This window comes from Bombina bombina, chromosome 1, assembly GCF_027579735.1.
Source record: "Bombina bombina isolate aBomBom1 chromosome 1, aBomBom1.pri, whole genome shotgun sequence".
Classification (NCBI taxonomy): Eukaryota; Metazoa; Chordata; class Amphibia; order Anura; family Bombinatoridae; genus Bombina; species Bombina bombina.
In genome coordinates, this window is record NC_069499.1 from 919,329,249 (window position 1) to 919,340,497 (window position 11,249).

General features: G+C 37.1%; 1 long non-coding RNA gene across 1 annotated transcript in view; it reads right to left on the reverse strand.

Annotated features, from left to right (window-relative positions):
• LOC128640455 (uncharacterized) overlaps positions 1-9,766 on the reverse strand; it is a 141,703-nt gene extending 131,937 nt beyond the window's left edge. The window contains exon 1 of the long non-coding RNA XR_008399353.1: positions 9,729-9,766. This is a non-coding gene — a long non-coding RNA (uncharacterized LOC128640455). The remainder of the gene's footprint in view (positions 1-9,728) is intronic.
• Positions 9,767-11,249: the final 1,483 nt, after the last annotated feature.

The following is an 11,249-nucleotide window of genomic DNA, read 5'->3' on the forward strand; positions in this document are numbered from 1 at the left end:
TGGCAATCCATCATCCGGCGGCTGAAGAGGTCCAGAAGAGGCTCCAAAGTCTTCATCCTATCCGGGAAGAAGAGTAGATCTGGACCGGCAACCATCATCTTCCAAGCGGCATCTTCTATCTTCATCCGATGAGGACCGGCTCCATCCTGAAGACCTCCACCGCGGACCCATCTTCATCCGGCGACGTTCAACTGAAGAATGACGGTTCCTTTAAGGGACGTCATGAAAGATGGCGTCCCTCGAATTCCGATTGGCTGATAGGATTCTATCAGCCAATCGGAATTAAGGTAGGAATATTCTGATTGGCTGATGGAATCAGCCAATCAGAATCAAGATCAATCCGATTGGCTGATCCAATCAGCCAATCAGATTGAGCTCGCATTCTATTGGCTGATCGGAAAAGCCAATAGAATGCAAGCTCAATCTGATTGGCTGATTGGAATCCTATCAGCCAATCGGAATTCGAGGGACGCCATCTTGGATGACGTCCCTTAAAGGAACCGTCATTCTTCAGTTGGACGTCGCCGGATGAAGATGGGTCCGCGGTGGAGGTCTTCAGGATGGAGCCGGTCCTCATCGGATGAAGATAGAAGATGCCGCTTGGAAGATGATGGTTGCCGGTCCGGATCTACTCTTCTTCCCGGATAGGATGAAGACTTTGGAGCCTCTTCTGGACCTCTTCAGCCGCCGGATGATGGATCGCCAGCCCCCGCTTGGGTTGGATGAAGATTTTGGAGCCAGGACCGATCGGTGAACCTGGTATGGTGAAGACAAGGTAGGATGATCTTCAGGGGCTTAGTGTTAGGTTTATTTAAGGGGGGTTTGGGTTAGATTAGGGGTATGTGCGTGGTGGGTTGTAATGTTGGGGGGGTATTGTATGTTTTTTTTTACAGGCAAAAGAGCTGAATTCTTTGGGGCATGCCCCGCAAAGGGCCCTGTTCAGGGGTGGTAAGGTAAAAGAGCTTTGAACTTTAGTAATTTAGAATAGGGTAGGGCATTTTTTATTTTGGGGGGCTTTGTTATTTTATTAGGGGGCTTAGAGTAGGTGTAATTAGTTTAAAATTGTTGTAAGATTTTCCTTATGTTTGTAAATATTTTTTTATTTTTTGTAACTTAGTTCTTTTTTATTTTTTGTACTTTAGTTAGTTTATTTCATTGTAGTTATTTGTAGATATTGTATTTAATTAATGTATTGATAGTGTAGTGTTAGGTGTAATTGTAGATATTTTATTTAATTAATTTAATGATAGTGTAGTGTTAGGTTTAATTGTAACTTAGGTTAGGATTTATTTTACAGGTAATTTTGTTATTATTTTAACTAGGTAACTATTAAATAGTTCTTAACTATTTAATAGCTATTGTACCTGGTTAAAATAATTACAAAGTTACCTGTAAAATAAATATTAATCCTAAAATAGCTATAATATAATTATAATTTATAGTGTAGCTATATTAGGATTTATTTTACAGGTAAGTATTTAGCTTTAAATAGGAATAATTTATTTAATAAGAGATAATTAATTTCGTTAGATTAAAATTATATTTAAGTTAGGGGGGTGTTAGTGTTAGGGTTAGACTTAGCTTTAGGGGTTAATACATTTATTAGAATAGCGGTGAGCTCCAGTCGGCAGATTTGGGGTTAATAATTGAAGTTAGGTGTCGGCGATGTTAGGGAGGGCAGATTAGGGGTTAATACTATTTATTATAGGGTTAGTGAGGCGGATTAGGGGTTAATAACTTTATTATAGTAGCGCTCAGGTCCGGTTGGCAGATTAGGGGTTAATAAGTGTAGGCAGGTGGAGGCGACGTTGTGGGCGGCAGATTAGGGGTTAATAATAATATGCAGGGGTCAGCGATAGCGGGGGCGGCAGATTAGGGGTTAACAAGTGTAAGGTTAGGGGTGTTTAGACTCGGGGTACATGTTAGAGTGTTAGGTGCAGACGTAGGAAATGTTTCCCCATAGCAAACAATGGGGCTGCGTTAGGAGCTGAACGCGGCTTTTTTGCAGGTGTTAGGTTTTTTTTCAGCTCAAACAGCCCCATTGTTTCCTATGGGGGAATCGTGCACTAGCACGTTTTTGAGGTTGGCCACGTCCGTAAGCAACTCTGGTATCGAGAGTTGCATTTGCGTTAAATATGCTCTACGCTCCTTTTTTGGAGCCTAACGCTGACATTATATGGACTCTGAATACCAGAGTTATTTTAAAGGAGCCTCTTGGAGTGGTTCTCTATCCTGAAGGAGGGAAACAGAAAACGTGAACTGCCGGAGAAAGTTTATACCGGGATAGAGAACCACTCCAAGAGGCTATATATACACCTGCACAGGAAGCTTGTGGGATATCTTCATTACAAGAACTACATCCCCACATACTCCAGGAGGCAGACGAAATCAGAAAAGCCACACGCTCCGGCATCCAGAAAGAGATTCTACTACCTACATATACCCCCAGTGCGGCATACTTACCTCATTAGATTGGGGTAATATCTGGTAAGGGTATTTTATACCAATTTTTATCTCATATCCTCTGATAATTGGCGATTCATCACTGACTGACTATATCCACAGGATTTTCATGAACTATTCTAGTTGACTATATTTTCAGTTATAGTGGATGTACAGGCGCTGTCTAAACCTTTTTTGTCTATATATATATATATATATATATATATATATATATATATATATATATATATATATATGTATATAGAAATACATATTTAAAAATAAAAAAACATTTTCTTCTAAGTAAAGAACATTGGAATGTTAAATATTTCAATATATCAAAAACACAGTAATACACATTACAATATATAAAAATTAACAAAAATTATTTTTCATGTTTAAAGTTATTTGAGTGGAAAGGGCTCCGAAGTGTTATATATATATATATATATATATATATATATATATATATATTATATATATATATATATATATATATATATATATATTTATTTGTAAAGAAGGGCATTATTTTTCTTTCAAACTTTAAATATATTAATTCTGACAGCATCAGAATTTTAATTACAGAAGATCATAGTCGACTTTTCGGCTCGTATATGAGCCTTCTTCAAGACAAAAGATATCATTAGTTGGCTATTGAGCCGTACTCCCAGACGAGAAAATGGACATACCATTTTCTCGTCTGGTAGTACGGCTCAATAGCCGACTAATGATATCTTTTGTCTTGAAGAAGGCTCATATACGAGCCGAAACGTCGACTATGATCTTCTGTAATTAAAATTCTGATGCTGTCAGAATTAATATATTTAAAGTTTGAAACAAAAATCCAGAGAGTGCCCTTCTTTACAAATTTACATCTTTGAGGATTGCACCCAGGTCGGTATAAATGACATTATTTATATATATATATATACTGTATATATGTGCGTGTGTATACATGTGTATATACTGTATGTATGAATATATATATTTATGCATATAAACACATAAACATATATATATATATATATATACATATACACACATTTAGACATATATGTAATATATGTATACATTACAGCCTATCTCAGTCAACTAATATACCTTGAGATATATATCTCTTCTAACCCTTATAAAAAAATTATTAATAATTATATAAAACGTTTTTATCAGAAAGTGTATATATGAGTGTAATACTTTATTTTTGGATTTATGTTGTGTTTAGAAAACATTTTTTTTAACCCTTACACTTTACGCTGCCTTGAGGTGCGCTAATCCGTTAATCCTTTCAACTATTAATAGTGGGGGCATTTGTTATCTAGCCCTTTATGTCTTCTACTTTTTCCAGCTGTCCAGACACCTATGATTTGTGTCAGTTGTAGACAGCGCTAGAAATGTATAGCTGCACCATAATTTTAATGAAACAAATTGCTCTAATGGAGCCGCTGTATGTTCTTCTTGTGTATTTCTTTGGTAAACAGAGCTGCTGCCAGCAATGTGGGTGATGAATGGGTTCCTGCACTGTTACTGAGGGATATCACTGTTGTTTATATTGATCTAATAAACTACTTTAGTGTTAATGGGCTTTGATTGCCAGAGAAGGTGCCATGTTACTCCAGCTTTTTAGGGCAGTGTATATATGGAGCACTTTGTTCAGTTCTGTAGACCACATCAATTGCTATTTGACAACTACTATCTTATTGAACCCTCAGGAATTTTGTAAGGTTCCAAAATGATATAGGGACAGAGCAACTTTATTGTACTTGGCTTTTCTAATGGAAATTCTTTACTTTTTAGGTAATTTATCAATAATTCCATATATTGGGATCAGTTATATAACATAAGATCCTACATACAGGTGGAACCATATACCTTGTAAATCAATATACAAAGAACAGTTATACATCAAATATACCAAGTCATGAGCAGTGATATTCATTGGTCTATTCCTACTGAAGCGTGGGTCTATGTGGAGTGAAAGAGATAAGGTACCCAGACAAGAAGCTGATTAGAGTTCATTGTATTCAAAGCTGCTGCAGGAACACCCTTTCAAATGGACTGTGCTCTCCCTGCCCCACTGTTTAGAAAGCCTTTCTATAGCTAATACTGCAGTATTAAAGTTTGAATTTAGGTGGTGATTTCAAAAGATAAAATTAGCTATTTTAAATTCAAAATAAAAGAGCTGTTTATAAAGAATTTAATACGCAAAGGACATACTGGAAAATTGCTGAGGCAGTGGGTTTACATTGGGTGAGCAAATTTCATCATGGGTTCCAAGCAAATTGCATGGTAGCTGTTATCATTTTTAGCCGCAGAATGCTCTGAAAATCTATAACACTCAGCATCCATGTTGGATAAAGAACGTGTCAGTATTGGCACTTTACCTTCATTCAAGATGTCCTCCTAGAGTCACATACTTAGCACACTACGAGGCCATAACAGACAGTGTTTCAACTATAGGAAAGGACCCATGTTCTATAGGTATCTATCAGAATGGGAGCTTATAACAGATAAAGACATTTCTCTCACTGCTCATCATGATGTCTTATGTCTTCCATTCTTCAGTACTAACCTACACTTAGCTATAAGCCAACACTGATATACTGTGAAGCTATTTAACATTCTAATCTAGCAGCAAACCTCATACATCTAAACATTCTGGTTCATTACAATGCATCTTTCCATTCTTTACACATAAAGAGATCTCTAGTATAAAACAGAGAGGAATGTGTTAATCCCACTCCCTTGTACCATCTCATGTTGATCCCCTGGCATTTATGTGTGTTGTGTAGGACAAGAAGTCATTAACTCTGAAGAAATTAAAAGTTCATTTTAATTGCGCACACACTGCAGTATGCAAATGTGAAGCAATGCATTACCGGGGAGACATGGTATCAGGAGCTAGCTATTTTCTAGAATGGTACAGCTGTTATTGCCACGCTGTTCCCCCCTTCCCAATTTCCTCTCAAAGCCCCCTATTTATGTTCACATATCTACACTTAATTCATTCTAAGGGCAGATAAAAAAATAATTAACTCATTTAGTGCTTTAAAGGCAGTGTTTGGAATATTGCGCATATATATATCACATCAATAAATATTATAGGTCTTTTAAGTAAGGTCCAGGGCAGAAAGAATACAGACTGAGCTAAGTCATAGGGGTCCACATTCCGATAATATACGGTCAGTTAATTAAACCTGATTTTTTTATATCATAGCAGATGAATAAAAAACGTACATCTCTCATTTTTTTAAGACGTCACAGCTATTCTTGTCTTGATCTTTGGAATCCCACAGAGAATCCCCTCCTTTGTACACAGCTTGTGTCCATGTCTGGAAGAGGGTTAAACATCGCTCTACTGATCTTTTGGCACTTGAGGGGATGAATTGCACACCGCAGACTTTGCAGTGCAGAGATAAAGGTGCAATACTCTGCAGGCATGCTAGCATACCAGAGGCTTTGTACTTTATTTGAGTGAGACATATATTTTGTAGACTTTTTTGGATTTTTAAGCAGAGTAGGCTTTTCACGGAAGGGGTTAAATATAGCATTCTGTAAAAAAAAAAAAAGTAGGTAATGTTCTGCAGCTTTTGGCTAGGAAACTACTTTTATGGGTATCTCTAAAGATATTTTTGTAGGTGGAGGTAAGTGGTTCTCTGTAGATTTCTGTTAAAAAAGGTAAGTGATACTTCCCAATATTTTATTAGGAAGAGGCGAGCAATGTTCTGCAAGTTTCTAAAATTGAAGGGTAACTGATTTTCTGGAGGATTCTGCTAGAAAGAGATAAGTGTTACTCTGTAGGTTCTTGCCAGGGGGAAAGCAAGTAATGCTCTGCAGGTTTTCTGCTAATGGGAGGTAGGCAATGTTCTGCAGATCTCTGTAAGGGAGAGGCAAGTAATGCGCTACAAGCATCTCTTAGGAAAGGTAAGTGATATTCTGCAAGTTTTTAATAAGAAAGGGTAAGTGGTTATCTAAGGTCTCTGTTAGAAATAGATAAGTGGAGCTCCGTAGGTCTTTGCTAGGGGCAAATAAGTGTTTTCTTGTAGATTTCCATTTGAGGGATTTGATGATCTTCAAGTCTCTGTGAGGGGAGATTTAAGTGATTCATTGTAAGTTCCTATTAGGAAGATGTAAGTGATGATCTGCAGGTTTCTGTGAATCTCTTTAGCCTTATTTTTTTATTTATTAAACAGGGTTTTTTGTTATTTAGCAATTATTAAGTAATGATTTGCAGGTTCTGTTTAGAGGGGAGAAGCTGAGTAGGTTTATGAAAGAACAGAATTAAGGAAAGGGTTAAGTGATGCTCTACAGGGTTTTGATATGACAATCTCAAGTGATAAACTTAGAGACAGCATAAGGTTTGTAGGAGGGAGGGGTTAAACTCCATTGGATACCCATCTAAGAATGCTGTAAACATTCTCTTTCTTTCTGGAAAATTAATATGCAAATTCTTCCTTTCTCTCCCCCAAACCCCCCTCCACAGTTTCTTCCCCACCTCGAAATTAGCCAGGCAGAATGCTGGAGCTGATTATGTATTCAAATGAGCAGCCTTCGTTAATGTGGTATTAAGAGGAATGCTGGAAATGAGTCTGGGGGATGGGAAAGATGAGGACATAGTGGGGTGGGAGAAAAGTGTTAGGGGATGGTGGAGGAAAAACAAGACACGGGGCAGTGAGAATTAGGTTATGGGGTGTTTCGGGAAAGATGGGATAAAGAATTATGGGGATACTAAAGAAAGGATATATGGAATATTGCGGTAGCAGTTGTACAAAGGTGTATGGGGTATTGGAGCACAGTGCAAATGTACTGTGAACAGAAACAGACTGTGCTTACCAGCTGTAATGTGCATATGCCCTAGAAGACAACAGTATATTCATGTGTATATAACAGGGTCAACAAGATATTTTTTTTCTTAAATAAGCAGTGTAAGGTACTAGTGATACTTATTCCATCAGTGTGTGATGCTGGTACTATGCATTATTACACTGTATTGTGGTACCAAGGGATTAAAGAGGCACAGCACATAGCTGCACTGGCTCCACAAGCACTTCTGTTGTCTCACTGGGTAAATGAGTCCCATCAGCTTTAAAGGGACACTAAATTCTAAATTAAACTGTCATTTATGGGCGTCCGCAGGAATGTTTTTCGGGGAGGGGGGGGGGCAAAAAAATAAAATATCACAAGCATAATAATATTTTGCAGTGAATTTTTACACTTTGCAGTACATTTTGATGCCCCTATATAAGCTACATATACACATTAGACCTAAGACCAGACCCCTGACCATGAAACCACATACCCACCTCAGACCTTACAACCCTGGTCCTACAGCCCCTGTGTGAGCCACAAACCCACACATCAGATCAGACTGTTGATAACACAGCCCCTTTGAGCTATATAACCACATCCAATGAGACCAATGGCTCTGCAGCCCCACATAATTGCAGCCCTATACCTTAAAGGGAAAGTGTACTGTAAAATGTTATGCTCTTTAAATGGACATTACACGCTACATACATTTTATTTATTGCATTTTGAGTATTGAGGTTATTTCCCGCATTCCTCTAGCCATGGGTGTCGCCATGCAGAAATCTTGCTTTCACTCCAGTACTGACCTGTTGGCACATGTGCAGTAACTCTCCATGAATAGAGGGAGGTGCATGAAATGTATTTAGGGCCAGATTACAAGTGGAGTGCAAACAATTTCGCAAGGGTTTTTTCGCAATTGTTTGCTCTTTTAATTGCGATTTACGCTAGAATCATTACCGCGATTTCAGAGCAGTGGTTAACTGTTTTCCGAAACTAAAAAGTTGCACGAAGCACATTACAAAGTAAACTTACACTTATAATAACTCTGTCTATTAAAATTTTTTTTTTTATAACATATTGCACACAAAAGTTATAAGGGCTCAAAGATATGAGATCTCGGGTGTTAGAAAAAAAAAAAGCCGGCAAAGGACTTTAACATAGAGACACATACATATACTTTACTAAAGATGAATTTGTAAGTTTATATATGCATGTTTATTTATGTGTACATATATATTAATGCATTTATACGTGTATATATGTATTTACAGACATACACATATAAATACATTAATATATATGAATACATATATAGACATATATATAAGTGTATTGGAGCATTTTCCCGTTAAGTAGGTGAAAATATGTAAAAACATATTTATGCAATATTCATATTTAATAATTTACTGTAAATATTTCACATTACAATGTTCTTTACATAGCAGAATATGTTTTAAGTATTTTTAAATAGATATTCCTATATATATTTATATATATATGTATATTATATATATCTGTACATATCTATAAATAGGTATAAATACATATTTGTTTTAAAAAAAACACATCAGATATATGTATTGTAGAAATATTGAATTATGAATAAATAGTTAAGAACATTGTTAAGAACATTTGGAATATGAAATATTCATATTTTCATGTGGAGTCAGTGCAATTGAGAATATGTTATGTTGTTTGGGAGAGATTGGGGTGTTTTTTCCCCATTTTTTTCTCTCCATTGACTTCTATGAGGGAATACGTGAACATGCACGTGTTATTCTAAGTTCCGATTTGTGCGCTAGTCGGGTTACCGCTAGAGCAAAACCATTTTTTTTCCAACTTGTAATATCAAAGAACAATATCAGCTATTTCATATACAAACATAAACATAAATATGCAATTTATCATACATTTTATACTCTCCTGCAGGTATAACAAGTAATTGGAAACATGGTCAATTTTTATTTTTTGAGTCAGATAGAGCATACAATTCTATTATCAGATTTGCTTTATTGTCTTGGCATCCATTGTTGAAGGAGCAGCAATGCACTACTGGGAGCTAGCTGAACAAATATGGTGAACTAATACCAATTTACTTTAACCCTTTGAGTGCTAAGCACTTTCCCACCTGGGTGCTAATATTTTCTGTTTTTTTTAAATTTTTAAATTTTTGAAAACATTTTTTTTTAACTTTTTTTATTTTTTTACAGACCCCCAAGACTTACACTGTTGAAAAGTTTATGCGATTACCTTTCCAACAGTGGGTCTTGGGGGTCTGTAGCTGCTTAGATGCCTGAGATACAGGCTTCTAAGCAGCATGCCCCCTCCTCCTATACTTAACATTGTTAAAGTGAAGGTAAAGTTTTCAGGGTTGTAACACATCAAAGCATTTGTTAAATCTTATATAAGTGAATCGCTAACTTGTTTTCTCTATATAATTTATAATTTGCAAAATATGAAGATTTATCATTCCCTACCGTTTCCATGATTGACTCCTCCCAAACCCTATTTCCTGCTTTTCTGATCTTTGACGTATAGAGCGGTCCCACCCGCTCTATACATCTCTCTAAAGCGCGTTCACGACATCCCTCTCCACTGCGCATGCGCTAACCGGCAACCCCTTCTGAATTGCGCATGCGTTAAATTAATGAAAACAAACAGTTGAAACCAGCTCCACTAGCCCTGTGCCCCCTTACCACACTTCCGACACAAACAGCGATATCTGTTTACTTCATGTGTCCATGGTATCTCTACGAGGCTGGTGTCCCTGTGGAGCTGGAAACTCTACTCCTCCTCTTTTCGGGGGTGTGTGTCTGTCTTGTCCAATCACATTGCAGGATACCGGTTTCATCGGGCGGCTCAGCTGATTCCAGGCAGGTACACAAAGAAAATGTTCGCCAGAAAAAAGATATATTAAAACTCACTTTTTATTAGCATCTTTAAAATTGCACAGTTTTTTTTAGTACTGCAACAGAGTAAAGAAATGACACAAGCACACTGGCATAGCACAGAACGGCTTAAACAGCCGTAGTCATAGCCTGATTTCTTTACTCTGTTGCAGTACTCCAAAGACTGTGTAATTTTAAAGATGCTAATAAAGACTGAGTTTTATCTGGCGAACATTTTCTTTGTCTACCTGCTTGGAATCAGATGAGCCGCTAGATGAAACCGGGTAAAAGTAATTTCCTCACCGCATGTAGCCGTCCGTATTGTCTGTAGAAATAAAAGCCTAGTTCTTATTATTTTTCAAGATAAAATTACGCATGCGCGAATCTGGAGCGCGCGTGGAGTCAGAGGAGGAAAGAAAAAATATAGCGCATGCGCATATTGTAAAGGAGGCTAATGAAGTTGATTGATGGCCGCCTAACGGCCAGATTTTATATAGGCTAACATAAAAACGTGATTTATACAGGAAAAAAAAAAAATCGGGTTGAATTTGCAGACCATCAAACAGTGAGTAAAAAAGGACATAACTTTATTTACACTCATAATTAAAAAAAATGATGAATTAAACTCATATTCATTTTGAGGAAAGTATATTATTCCGGATAGAGATGAAGGTAACTTTACCTTCACTTTAAGTATAAATAAAGTTGCGCGGTGACGTCATCACTTCATTGCGCATGATGTCACCGCGCATCACGTGGGGTAGGAGCAGTTAGGAGCCCCCAGATCTCCCTCAAGGTGGGAGAGTGCTCATGACGGCTCTGAGCCGTCATTAGCACCAGAGTGAGAAACTCTGTGACGGCTCAGAGCTGTCATTAGCACTCAAAGGGTTAATAATGAAAATGTGCACAATCTTTTATATGCACCTTTCCTGAGGCACCAGTTTCTGTAGTCCTGCAGCTTGTGGCAAGACCCGCGCTATTATGGCCTGAAAAACCCTTAATGACCAAAGGGGTTAAGCAAATCTACTGTGTTTAAAGGCATAAAGAACAGTATGAGATTGTAATATAAAATGTTTAATTATGTATATTTAAAAAAAAACAAAAAAAACT